Raw genomic sequence first — 14,806 nt, 5'->3', positions numbered from 1 at the left:
TTCTGCGTTCGATCCTCACAACGCAACCCCCCCGTTCGATCCTCACAACGCGCGCACTTCGTCCGCTGCACTAGACCAAATGCGTCATGAACATTGAACAATGAACATTCGATCAGTCCGGCCCTCGGCTTGTAGCTAAATTTTTTATTTGGCCCTCCGTCCATTTGACTTTGACACCCCTGGGCTAGACGATCCTCAAAGACGGTTATACGAAGAATGTCAGAGGCAAGAAAGCAGAACCACATGCTGGCATTGCTGGAGAATGTCACCAGGTTCTGCTGCCAATTTTGTTTTTTAGGTAAGTTGAGTGCTTTGGTTTGTATAAATAGATCAAAAACGTGATTATATCTGCTCTGGTGATTACATCAGCCCTGTTATCCCACACAATGATCCAAAATATTGAACGAGAAATGTCAGCAAGACTAACGACTCCATTTCCAGTAAAGTGTGAACATTTTCTGCTCATGACGGATGTGTTTATAGCGCGCCAAGTGACCTTGACAACAGATGGGGGTTATACTGCCACTCTATTTCCTGTTTTCTCTGCATATCTCTCCCCGAGACAATAGCAAGACAATTAACAGAAACACAAAGGGAATCAGAAACATGCTGCTGTGTAGAACACAAAACAAGAGTGCCTGTACCGGAAGAGCAAAGACAAAAATGCAGCTAATGTGGAAAATTTACACTTCAGCTTGCAGTATTTAAGTTTCAAATGTCCACCTGGATATTTTTCTGTGAGTAAATATGTATTTGCCCATTTATCAATATCTAGTAAGTTATTCTCGCAATTTACCGTCCATTAAATTACCGTAATAACCTAATATTGGCTGGAAAGCTCAACATTGAAGAAACTGTTGAAATTTTTCAAATAGCACAAAGTGTGGCAGAGTTATGGTTAAAAACCAATATTTAAAAATTTTAGATTATATATTTTTTACCTCAAGTGCCACTTGAGGAAATCTGGGTTGAACAAATTTAAACAAATAGAAGGTTTTTTGTTGTCTTTCATACCAAATGAATATTTTTGGTACAATTTTAGCTTAATATTTGTTCTGAGTATGTTGTTCTTTCCTCAGATATCCTTATTAATCTGTATTAATCTCTTACTGAATTAGTCCAGGATTAATCCGATTAATCATATCAACTCCAGAAAGTTGCTCAGTTGTTCAATTATTGTTAAAACATCAAGAGTTGAATTTGTCTAGCTTTTTTGTAGCTGAAATACTCACTCATATTTTAGTAGATTTATTTTTAATTATCCGACTCAGCAGCACTTAAAAATCATCCCACAATGAATAAAATACTCCGTACAACCCAAATGAAATACAGCTGATCAAGTAAGGCTGAGGCAGGAGTGTTGTAAAAGAAATACTGCCACCTGCAGGTCGGAGTTAGAAGTCACTTCAATCCATTTTTGTGTAAAATTCACAACAAACTCCAAGTTATGCAGTAGAGAGAAACAATGCAGGAATCACTTGATTTTGCATCAATTTTTACAATTTTGGAATTGCGAAAAACTGATTTATGTCATTTGGAGCCACATAAAAACCTACTGAGGCCCAAATTTGGCCCCCGAACCTTTAGTTTGGCTTTTAATTAATAAGTTAAATTTGGCATAAAAATGCAAGCATTTTCAAATAGTGATGTGCAAATAATTTTTTTTAACATTTTGTTTAATTAAAATAGTCGATAGTTATTATTGTTAAGCAGGAAAAGGAATAAATGTCAGGGATTTTACTTTTTGGTGCATTTCAGAAGGGAGAAGATTCAAAACATTTTGCCTTACCTTGATTTGCTGCTGTTGTTGCAGAAAGTTTCCTCCTGATGCATCATTTCCTCACTTCCTGCAACAGAAACAGAAATTGTTTAATTTATTCTCAGAACCGGATCACTTTCACCTGTTCAGGCAATTCTGCTCCCAAATTTGGCACAAAAGAAAGTTTGTACTGGAAAAACGATAGAATACATTTAATTTCATGAGCTGCTGAAGATCTGCTTCAAACCTGACGGCAGGGAAATGCTTTCATTCTTCAAACAAAGGCAAATAAAAAGTTTTTCTTGCACATTTTCCCACAGCAGGAAGAAACTCTGCAAAGGCGCTCCCAGTGGCTTTTACTGACAGAATGAAAGAATGAAATGCAGAATAACTTCCTGCTGGCTTCGCACATGAACTGACACAGAATAATCGATCAGGTCATTTTAAAGTCCCTTCAATTTAAGCTTAATTGTAGTTTTGGTATACATATTCTTCTGGATAAAACTGCTACCATATAATATAACTTCAGTTTGCTCTTTTGTCAAAGGAAAAATTGAGAAAATTATGATTTTGGAGAATATTTGGGTTGTTTTCCTTTATTTTTTGCCATTTAAACTGACTTAGGAATGTAGAAGATGATAAATCTATCTGCATTACTGGTCACATTTATCTGATCAATAACAGATAAACACAATAAATGCCAAAAATCTGAGCTTTAAGACATTTTAAAGAAGAATAGATGCAAATGTTTTAAGATTTTATCAAAAAGTTCTTATTGACTGCAGTTCAAAAAACCAAAATAGAATAGAAATGTTTTTGTTTTTTTTAATTGGTGCCCAACGCCCCACATTGCACCATCTGATGCTGCTCAGGGCAACCACCCATTTTGCTAATATAGTGTAAAAATCGACACTCAGTGAGTTTAAAAAGTTCAGATGTTTTAAAGCTAAGATTTATAGTTTATTACTGAGGCTGCAACTAATGATTATTTTATTTTGATTATTTAGAAAAATGTGGTACTTTCTGCATATTTTTCATTTACCACAAACATCATAAAGGGGTTTTCAAGAGGCAAACATCACAAAGTGTCTTTATTTTTCTGAATTACAGGCCTCATTAGCTCATTGATAGCTTATAATAAATTAGCCTCTCTTCTTCATTGACTTTAAATGCTGCCGTTAACCCTTGCTCATCATCCAACATTATTTCTGATCACTGCGAGCTCTTTCAAAATGTCAAATTTAGTTTGGTTTAATCATTTATTCATTCACCTGGAAGATTTGAGACACTCACCCAGGAAAGCCAGGATGTTTTAATAGGTGCTGATTAATTGGATTGGCCTATTTTCTCCAGCGTGTCTCTTATTAAAGCTGTGAAATGGCGGCGCTAGCCTCACTTAATCACTACATGTTTGCCATTAATAGTAGAAAAAGAGCTTTGATGCACCAATAACACACAATTAGCTTCCTGTGCGCCAGCAGCTCACTTTAGTGGCTTTAATGGATAACCAGAAAGCATCAAGCAGAAAGCTGATTCTTTAGTGTGGCACTTATGGTTGAAGCAGGTAAACACATTAATAAACAAAAAACAGAAACAAATAAAACATTATTTCATTCATTATTCTCCCGTTGCTAGGTAACTCATTTAAAAAAATTGGAAAAAAATGAAAAGAAATCAACATTAACCTAACAGAGCGTTGATTTTTGAAAATTAAAAATGAAAAATCAAAAGTAGCAGGTTACCGTGGAGCTTTTTGTTTGTCCCCTTACTGCTAGAATAAATTTTACTACATTATTATTCTGATGATTAGTTAGTTAACAAATTATATATTCTATAAATTTTTAATAATTTTAAACGATATAAAAAAATACTTTAAGAATGCAAATAAATAAACAATTCAGTTTTATTTCTTATAATAAAATAGAATTGGACAAATAATTTCCAAGTTAAAGGTAAAAACTAATTTAAGTTGATCTTACTTTTAGTAACACTTTGCCTATTTTTCCTATTCTAAAACTCCATTTGTTATTGGAAGAAAGTTTTTGTAGTCAAAATTGTTAAGAGAAAAGTAAAGTTGTGAATTGCTAGATTCATATTTTTGAAAACTCAACTTCAAAACTGAATCAAATTCTGCTTTAATAAGTTGAATATTACATTTTCTTTCCTTTAATTTAAGTTTTTCAGTTGAACCGTAAAGGACAAAAAGTCACAATACACCTGCAAGATGTTTAAAAATAGAAACTATCAAAATTTGTTGCGCTTACAGTTTAATTTTACTCAAAAGTAAATGTAATTCAGTAAATGTAACTAATTTCTACCCAATTTTGTAATAAGTGCAGCTTAATTACTCTTCAGGGATGTGAAAGACTCCAAACTTAATGAAAAAAAAAATCAATAAATAAAGTAAATCCTTCTTGGTGAAACTCAGGCGCTAACTTGGCGCCCGCTGTAATCAGCACCCATCACCTTTCCTTCACTACAGACAAGTCAGACGCATCGCCTTTCATCACCGTTTAGCTGAAATCATTTAGACAATCCTTTTCAGGCAGCAGAACAGCTCAGATAGAGGGTGACTTACGCGACAAGTTTTAATTCTTTCTTACTCCGTCACCGCGCTCACCGTGTATAATTAGATGCCAGTCATAATGACGGGAATCTTTGCAGAGCCGTTTGAATTAGATTTCAACCTCCAAATCGGCTGATGTAGGCGAGCGTCGTTAAGGCCGGCTTATGAAGCCCTCAGCCACTCCATTAAGTTGTTTTCTAATTAATTTAGGAGTGTGTGTTGGGTGTGTAAATATCAGAGTGAGTCTGAGGAGTCGGGCAGCTAATGTATTCTCTCGCACAAGAAAGATATTGCACAAAGAAATCCATCTTGCTCTTTCTTCAGCTGCTGGAGGACACGAGAGAATAACACATACATCTTTATTTGACTGGAGGCAGAAAAATGCTTTATTATACGTGTGGCTTTGTGTCGAGTTTCACTGTTTTCTGATGTGGACGGACTCACAAGTTTCATTTCAGGGTCTACTAGTTATTATTACCACCTTAGCTTTTTCATACTTTGGTTCAATTTTAGGTGCAGAATTTAAAAATATCGGATAGTGATTATGTTTAAATCGACTGAATACTCAACAGAAGATGCCATTTTTTTTGTTGAACGACCAACTGACTGAAGCGATTTTTCCAAATGTCTGCAGTCGCCATTACCTGAGTAAAGCTAGCTTCTTCAAATCAGACAAAAATAGAGTCAAACATTTGTGCCGCTATCATTTTTAAGGTATTAAGAAATGTTTCCAGAGGTCATGAAAGGTCAACCAGCCTGCCCACTTTTACAAAATCAAAACTACCTTTAAAATGAAACAAAATATTGAGTCAGCCAGATAAATATTTAGCTCTAAAATAATTAGCTAGAAAATTAAACATTTGGTTTGCAGCTCAGTATATAGTTGTAAACTAAATATTAAACTCTACGCTAAGTATTTATTTAGCTATTTAGCGTGCTAAATATTTAGGATGCAGTTCAATATTTAGCTTAGAAAATAAATATTTAGCCCCAAACTAAACATTTTGTTAGCAAGCTAAATATTTAACTCCAAAATAATTAGCTAGCAAACTAAATCTTTAGTTTAGGGCTTAATATATAGCTTTCAAACTAAATATTGAACTGCAAACTAAATATTCATGTAGCAATCTAAACATTTAGCTACAAACTATCTACCTACCTAACTAAAGATTTAGTTAGCAAGCTAAATATTTAGCTCCAAAATAACTGGCTAGCAAGCTAAATAGTTTATTTAACAAATTAAATATTGAGTTAAAAACTAATTATTTATTTGGCAACTTAAATATATTTAGTTTGTAAAGTAAATATTTGATATGTCTTTGGGATAGTACATATATAATTTACAAAGTAAACTAAATGTTTATTGTGCTACGAGTTTCCAAAGACGATCTTTTTCTGATTTTTCTGTTTTACCAGGAAATTTTGGCCAAAAATGTTCGGATTTGGTTGGTTATAAAAAGCTCAGCCAGAACCAGAATGAAGGGGTTAGATCTTACAATCAGTGTAAATTGGGTCCAAATAACTAATGAGGTTAAAAAAAGAAAGTGAAATATGTAAAGTGAGGCAAAGTAAATTTGGAGTATTTTATCTCTTTCAGATTCAGAGACACATCCTCATTAGTGTGACTACAAATATACTAAGATCTGAGATACAAGTAAAGGCTGCGTTACGTCTAGGGGTCACAAGAAAGCCTCAGCTTTAATCTGTAACAAGCCGATTGTGTATTTTTATAATAATTGTCAGTTTTAATGATTCTGTGTGGACCTTGTGAGGAAAGTGAGATGTATTAGCAGCTTCCTGCCTGTTATCTAATAAAGAGACGTCAGAGTGGGAGGGTGTTGTGTCTGGAGACAGGTTTCCTTGGGGCCACGGCTGCTGCCTTAAGGCCTGGTTCAAAGTCTGAGCAAAGATAAAAGCCTGAAGAACGAAGGAGGAAGAGGAGTGCGAGCGAAAGGAGAATATGTAATTTGTCACTGCTTGTTAAAAACAAACTGCTGAAGAGCCCCGAAGATCCAGCGCTTTGAAAACTAAGACCTCTGGCCTTGAACATAAGCAGAGAGCGAACGAGGCACTTCTAATCGTAATGAGAGTCCTCTGGCCCTCCCATCTTGGCTGGTGACGGATGTGTGGATATCATGCAATCCATTACTGGCGATCCTCGGGGCATTTTGCCAGCATGCTAAGGGTCGAACCGCCTCTCAAAACACCATCTTCATAAATTTGTCGCTGCAATGTGCCGGACGCTGGAGAACGCTCCTTCATGTCCAGGCGCTCGGCCCTCAGGGTTAAAAGAGAAGTGGAGACGTCCGATCGCAGCGGGAAGCAACGCTACAAACCACAGCAGCAACTTGGAGATGTTCAGCTACGGCAAAATGATGTAAATTATAGATAAGTGCTATTCAAAAGCAGCATCCAAAAATCAATGGAAATGACTTTAAGGGACATTATCCTGGTTCGACTTTTTATGTCGGTTAAAAGGCAATTTTCATTAGCGTGTGGTCAGAGCAGAAACCCGTCCTGTCAGTCCGCATCAGCGTGACGCTCATCGGATATTCAAGCCATGAAAATGCAAATGGGAGCGCTTCCTTTTTATTAAAAGCTTGTAATTAATTTCTTAAACAACACAGGAGCTTTTTTATTTTTTTAATTTCCACTGGTCTGCAGAGGCGTATCGTAGCCGTTCCAGAATTAGTGCAATTAACCGCTGATGTTGGAGACGGCTCCTGGCTCCTTCCTTTCCGGACTAAAAGGATTCCATATTTGTTCAATATATGAACACATGAATTATTGATACAAGCTGCCAAATCTGCAGACTGTTCCTCTGGGTGCTGTCACTTCTTCACAATGGCAGACGATGAAAAGAGTGAAGATTTGATATTTTCCTCCAATTTAGCCGACTAAAGCTTTAATCGTAATGTCTACCAGTTTTAGTTTCATTTCTACATAAAATGGTTTTGGTCCAGCAAAAAATAACTTTCAGAATGAAATAGGAGCCCGTTTAAGGAAGTACAAGTCATGAGTATAACCAGTACTTTTTAAATTAATATTAAGAAATTATTGCTGAAAAGTTACTTGTGACTTAGTTTTGTCTTCTTAAAATATTTGTAGTAGAAATTAGACAAAAATACTTGGTAAGGTTTTGTGTTTTTGGCTTGTATGTTGAAAAATAAAAGCCAAAATTAAATCATAAATGCACCCAGTTAGTGTACTTACCATTTCTAAACATTTTCTGACTTTTTATTTTATAATTCAACCAAAAAACTAACAAATCTGATTAAAGGAAATGTAAGAAAATGGAATTAGTGACTTATTGAAGCTCTATTTCAGTTTCCTTTAATGTGACTCTAGCATCCCACTTCTTTACTTTCTCTGAATAACAAAATGACAAAAATCTATTTTTCCAAATAAACAAATAAATACGTAGGTCACACCAAAGGTTTATCAGTATTTAGGATTAATAATGATCAATATTTACTGATATTAAACACTTATACTGTGATTTTTCGCAAATGAAAACATGTTTACATATAAAATATCTGACCTAAGTTGTATTGTTACACCGTTTTTATTCTTAAAAATGTTTGTCTTTTGGGTAGTTTTGCTCATTTCCTCATTGTCTACACAGAAAATGACTGAAATCAAAAATGTTTTACACCAGTAAAGTTGGTTCTCAAACAGCAGCAGCCTGTAATTTATGAGACAACACTTTAACTTTGCACTCGGCTGGTGACTCCAAGGTTTTCAGTTTCTCAGATTTCCCTTCCTGCCTCTTATCTAAGTTATAAACGCCGACATACGTTCAGTTGAAGGCGGAACATTCATTTTGAGCCGCGGCCCTGATGCCTTCTGACAGCAGCTCCATTCATATTTGATCGCTTCTTGTCTTCCGGTACAGAAACGCGGATGCTGCTAAATTGTTGTTTGCTGTGGGGCTTTGAGCTGCACATGATGACAGAGTGAAATAACATTTGTTTGAATTTTAAATGCCCAATAAAATTAGCAGAGCAAGTAGCCTTTAAAATCAGTCATGCTGGGAGTTTTATCTAAAGTTATATGGCTTAAATACACAGGAAGAAGATTCTTTTGTTTGTTTTTTTTGCAAAACAGGTACTAGCAAAGCTTGTCTAACAATAATTTTAAAACACAATATTGGAAACGGGCTTTAAAAAGTAAATAAAACCCAGCTGGGACAGAATATTTGTTTCCATAAATCTGTGAATGATTTAATGGCTGTGAAGCACATTTGAACCAGAACCCCAGTGGACTCTCTTCTCTTTTTGACGGCAGCATGTTGTATTGTTTTGTTTCTGTATTTACATCTACATGATCTAAGTGATCATCTGTCAGCTGCTTCCTGCCCGGCGCTGCCAGACGGGTCTCTCATCCCACTCCAGAGACCCGATGTGCTGCTGTGAAGATGAGTCAATCTGTGACTCACTGCTTGGGTTAGTCATGCGACGTTTTCACAGGATCGAATCCTGCACCGAATGTCCGGTTGTTCACCAAATCAAAGGAAAAAGTAAAAATATTTTCCCCCTTATGCATTGTTTTTGTTGTTTCGTCTAAATATAAAATGGTCCCCTTCCTCTCCTCCTTATTGTTGAATGATTAAAGGGGCTGCATTATAAAAAATAATCTTTTATTTCCATTGCAACCATTCAAATGCCTGAGTGGCCTTAGCTCCGCCTCCGAGACGAAGCTCCTCCCCCCAGTGTTCTATAAGCCTGGCGGGCCACCAGGCTTTACTTACACCTCTGCTTTGTTTGTTAATTGATTTATATCTTGTTTTTAAAGGTGATTGCAAAGACGGATTAAAGCAGGAGTGTCCAAACTTTTTGTGGGCCAAAACTGAAGCCTCAAAAAAAGTCACAGGAAAAAAAAAACCAACTAAAATCAGGCAAATAAAGCGTTGCGATATTAACTGTAGATCCAAATCATTAGGGGGATTTTTACCACCATGTATTAGGGTGATTGTAGAAAGAAAGGAAGAAATTTTCACCAAAAACTCAGAAATGTTGGATTCAATCTAATAAAATTTCTATAAAACTTGGACAGTTTTTCAGAAAACTTGACAGTAAAGAAAATTTTTGCCATTTGAAACTCAGTAATTTCCAAGTTATTTTGAAGAAAATTTCTGATAAAGATTAAAAAAAAAAAATTTAAGAAATTTCTAGAAGACTTCTGATTTTTTCCCCTCTAAAATGGCCTGAATGAATCATTGTAGATTTTGCATGTTTGCTGTATTAAAATAAAGACATCATGTTTATTTTGACTTTGACTGAATAAATTAATTTGCAGCAATAAGAACAGGATGTGAGTCACGTTGTTTCAAAATGTTCAATAAATGCTTTTTAAGAAAATTATGTTGGTAAGAATTTTTATCCTGACATCAAATTAAAAGTCTCCATCTGAATCTAGGGGAGAAATTTGTATAATTTTTGAATTGCAGCTGATGGCCTCACAAAATCACTCCAAGGGCCACAAATGGCCCCCGAGCCGCAATATTTGCATTATAGTAAAAACCCAAAGCACATTTCTGTTGAGAGTAGATTCAGAAATCTAATTTTTAGGTCAATCTCAAAATTTTTGTTTTTACAAAATAACATGGAATATTTAAAATTTCAAATGTCAAATTTCTTTGGGGAAAAGTTTCATGTTTTTCTGAACATTTCCAAGTTTTTTTGGGGGTAAATTAATCATTTTCTAATTACAACGGCCTAAAACACCGTGGTAAAAATCCCTTGAAAGTTTTGAACATGCAATAAATATCGGGATACTTTATGTGCTTGATTTTACATTGTTTTTCTTTTGAATGTACAATTTGGCTCAAATTTACAAAAGGTTTGGAAACCTTCAGTCTTTCTGACTCTGCCTGTTTCAGTTTCGTCATCTGGCGAGACGTCAGCTCCTCTAGATGTGGACAGCGTCACCATTTCAGGCGCTTTTCTAAGTAAACCTTCATCCATCTCAGTCATGAAGGACAGATAGGAGGCTTTGACTTCAGGTCGTTGAAACAGAAGAGGAGAGACACCAATATTCACACGGTGGCAGATTAATCTTGGATGTATGCAGCTCTTTCAGAGTGCTGCCTCAGTGCAGCATAATCTCAGCGATCTGTCATGCATTGAGAAGAGAGTCCGGACCTCTCTGACAGCTTTTCCTGTAATTCTGGAGAGTGTAGTTGAACCTTTTATATTTCTGCTGAATATGGAGCGTTCTCACCGCCGTCCTCCACACCTGCTCAGCACATTATGCGCTCGTCTTTAGGGGTTGGAGAAGGTGAAGGGAAGGCAGATGAAGTTCAGTGGATGCCGGCTTGATGGAGGCAAGCAGAAGGTGTGCAGAAAGAGGAAGTAGAAGGCACTTAAAGGGCTTTCATTGAGGCTGAGGTCGGTGCTGAGGCCAAATAACTTTGTCTTGGAGTGGATTTGGTGAGATGAAGAGGTCAAACACATGAAAAGTGTGTGTGCTTAGGGATGCTTGGTGTGTTCTCAAGATGAAGATCAAGCTTGAGTTTCTGCAGAATCCTAATTTATTATAATCAAGCCTAAAATCTCCTCAATGACTCCTTCTACTTATCTCCAAATGCTTGAGAATGTGCGGCGCTCATGTCATTATGCTGTAATAAAGTGGAACGTCAGTTCAAAATGTCTCAACATAAAAAGGAAGAGAGCTCTCAATCTCATTTTGTCCCGCTTCTGTAGATCTACTCTTTCATTTTCCCCAGAGAACCTGGATCTTGATAGACTCAGACAGCCGTATCGAGGCGCGGAGTGACACCGTCTTTATTACATGCATGGCGACTCGTGGCGTCCGTGGAGGGGCGATGACGAGCTAAAACCGAGGATCTGTGTTTGACACAGGCTGGCAGTTGTTGTTTACTGTACTTCCACCGTACAACTACTGTCTGATCAGTCAGAAGAGACCTGAAAGCCAACGAGGGATTGAAACGTTGAGTGTTTTTCACGTGGAAAAAGCTGGACGCTGAAATCTCACGGGGCGTCGGCTTGATGCGACTGAGCGTAAAGACACAATGCGAGCCAATTAACGGAGAGGTAACGACGGAATAACATTAAAAAGGATGAAAAGGAGAACAGCTGTGGTACAGTATCTAAAGACTAACAAAGGCTTACAGCACAGGCAGTTTAATGAGTGTTATCAGTGGAAATGGGTTTTCTATTTATGTGCTCCGGGAACATTAGCAGGCAACAGGCAGAGACGTGAAAAAAGAAAACACGGTGTACATACAAAACTAAATAGATTTAGTCTGGAAACTGCAAATGTAGAACAGAATAACTGCAGGAAGAGAGAAATAAAAGCCGTATTTAGATTTCCTGTCATGTTAAATTATCCCAGAAACTGTTGTGATAAACAATAATGTTGTTCTTTTGAGAGGATTTTCAAGTAATATAATAATTAACACATTCCCAAACATAAATAAACTTTAAGATGGAATAAACATTTAATACTAAAACTGGAAGATATTTAAAAAAAATGCTAAATAAAGAAAAGAAAACAAATAAAATGAATTATGGAGAGCGATGACGTCACCAATAAAAATCTAGATTTAGTAAAAATTAATTCTTGAAAACCAAAAAATGTCCAAAAAAATCAGAAACACTTATAAAAACACCACATCGTTTTATTATTAATAATTCTTCCAGCTAAATATAGATATAAATCAAAAGGAAAAACTGTAATCAATCCATATTTTAACTTAACTTTTTACAAAATAAAAACATAATTACAACACCAGATATTAAAATCTTTTTTCTACTGAAGGAACAAAGTGGTTAAAACTTTTTTCAGTTTTAACTCAGCCCCGTTTTTTGTTGGTTTATCCCATAAAATACAAATAAAACACTTTAAAATTCATAATTGCAACGTTAGAAAATGTATAAAAGTTCAAGGATCGTTAATAATTATTTTAAAAAACTATTTTTAAGTAAACCCACTCTGACAGACCTCCAAAATGAAATTCTTTAGACTTTTAACAAATTAAAAAATATGAAATTCTTGATGATTATATTTCTTTTCTCTTTTCAGAAGCAATTAAACACAAAATACATAAATAATTTATACAAATTCTAATTTAAATTCTTATTAGTTTCATTTGTTTTTTGCTTGGATTCCAGAAATTGCTGTCAAAAGAATTAGCAACTTTTATAAAGTAATAAAATACAACATGACGGCTTTTAATTAGAATAAATAAGCAAAATACCATGATGCTCTAGAGTCTGATTTCAAAACGTTTTGAAATATTAGATAAATAATCTTCTATTTACACATTAGGACTTGAGATTTATTGCTCTGCAACACAAAAACATTTCCCAGGATTTAAAAAGGTTATTCTTTAATTAAATACCTCTTCCTTTAAGGTCTCCCTTACGCTAAAGAAGTTTATTAAAACATCAGTAAAAGATGTTGCTTTCTCAAGTAATTACAATTCATTTAAAGGAAACTGATTAACCTTTAATTCATTTGCATCCAAGCCGTCTCGTTTTAGATTTGTGTAGGTTTCAGTGTTAGTTAGATGTATTCTGAAATACTAAAACTTTATTTTTTCTGCAAAAGCCACTATTGTGTTTTGGAGTGTTAGGAAATTCGATTTCTTTCCCCACAGAGCGTTGGAAGAGTTGCTGCATCCATGCTTTGATTGGCTGTTTGGAAAATAATGACAAAACAACAGCTGCAGAAAACTTTCCAGCATCTTCCACAGTGGCGCATAATAGATAATTTATTGTTCTAATAACAGGTGAAAAACATATGTCTCCATAAAGAAGTTACAGAAGCCATGTTGGGATGGACAGAGGGTGTGAATGTTTGCTTTCCTCTCAACAAAAAGCCAATATTTCTGCTCCTGTGTCCAGGTGGATGAGTCCAACTTTGGATGTTTATTGCACCTCTTCTTCCTCACCCAGGATTTCCTGTCTACATCCCATAAAACCAAAACATATCCCCCAAATCTGTAGGGAAACAGCAGCTTTAGGAGTCTTAACCTTCCTCCCACAGCATCACTTGTCACTTCAGTCCAGAACAGCTTGCGACTCTTTGCTGCTGGATTCACTTTCAGGTAAAGCCGTCCTGCACATTTCACCTGAACTTTTTGTCCTAACGTGAACCGCATCACAAGTTTTTGTTACAGATTGGCTAGACTTAAATTTTAAGATCCTCGAAACCTAAAATCAAGCAAATAAAGTAGCTTGATATTTATTGTAGATCATCCACATTTCTTCTTTAAACAATTATTAAAAAGCTACATTCTGTGTATCAATGTCACAGAGGCACATTTGGTTAATTTCTTTTGCGATTTTAGCAGAACCTGTGAAAGTTTGAGCTCTTTCTGGTTTCTTCCTGCGAAACTGAGCGCAGGTTCCCATGGTAACGTTAAAACACTCAATCAGGAAGGGAATTGCTGCTGCAAGCTGAAGGGTTTTATGGACAAACATCCAGAAAACTGTTGCAATATTCCCCTCAGAGGACATGATCTGTGCTCAGTGTTGCCTTTTGTTTCAGTTTCTGACGACACAGGAGTGTCTTTCAGTCACCAAGCTGCCTAGCAACCGTTTCTGAACCCAAAGCTAAAAGTAAACTCTTTTAAAAAGCTTGGATTTAAAGCTCGCATGGTGAGAAAACGTATTAAACTTTTCCTCTTTCTATCCAGCTGTGCTCCCTGACTTCATGTCAAATGTAAGTATAGCTGTCAAAGCAGCACTGGTGACTCATATTTGCATGGAAATCTGTTCAAACGTGGATTTTATTAGCATATTGTTATTCAGACTTTATTATATTCAGTCCAAAGATACCAGTTTGGTTTTATCTATGGAAACTAAAGTGGATAAAACATACAAACAGAAAAGGTTAAAGATATTCAGGAGTATAAAAATGCTAATATGACAGCATGGCTAAACTGTGACAAACAAATAACTGATTTGAAAGATTTTTCTACATAAAAAATATCAAGACGGCATTATTTTTAGAAATAATTTACTCATCAAGCCTGTTTATAATTATTTCTTGACAAAACATACATTTTAACCAAAATATTGCTGACAGGAAAAGAATGAAGTGACCACTCTTGCTACAGAAAATATCTTTGCAGAAAATGTAGGGGATCTTAATAAATAAACTAATAAACTACAGCTGAGGGATGAGCTCACAATAAGTTTCATACCAGAACTAAAGCAGCTGTTGTTAATGAAAATATTCCTTAATTTCAGTTTTTGTTATTTTGTAAATTTTATTAACTATCGCAGTGATTCAGGCAGTCTGACTCCCGTTTTCTTCCCCACTCACTGGATAAATAAGCTCCACTTTATTAACTTAAATCTAAGTATTCTATCTCTGCTTTTATCCTGAATAGCTATTACAAACGTAATTTCAGATCGCTGCCTCGCTTTACCTTTTGTGCCGTATATTTCAGCTTCTGACAAGGAAATTAAAACTGCTGTCATGAGCTAAAAGCCTGAACACATTTGAAA

At 35.6% G+C, this 14,806-nt stretch overlaps 1 long non-coding RNA gene across 3 annotated transcripts in view; it reads right to left on the bottom strand.

Annotated features, from left to right (window-relative positions):
* Positions 1-1,789: 1,789 nt before the first annotated feature.
* Positions 1,790-14,806, bottom strand: part of LOC122827137 — a 110,498-nt gene continuing 97,481 nt past the window's right edge. For 2 of the 3 annotated variants that reach the window (XR_006369968.1, XR_006369967.1), the window contains exon 7: positions 1,790-1,847. This is a non-coding gene — a long non-coding RNA (uncharacterized LOC122827137). Of the gene's footprint in view, positions 1,848-13,229; positions 13,437-14,806 lie in introns of those variants that run through there. The other variant, XR_006369969.1, reaches the window with a different exon arrangement.

The sequence above is a fragment of the Gambusia affinis genome, linkage group LG24, assembly GCF_019740435.1.
Source record: "Gambusia affinis linkage group LG24, SWU_Gaff_1.0, whole genome shotgun sequence".
NCBI classification, from domain to species: domain Eukaryota; kingdom Metazoa; phylum Chordata; class Actinopteri; order Cyprinodontiformes; family Poeciliidae; genus Gambusia; species Gambusia affinis.
The sequence above is the reverse complement of the archived record's forward strand: the minus strand, read 5'-3'. Positions and strand labels throughout refer to the sequence as shown.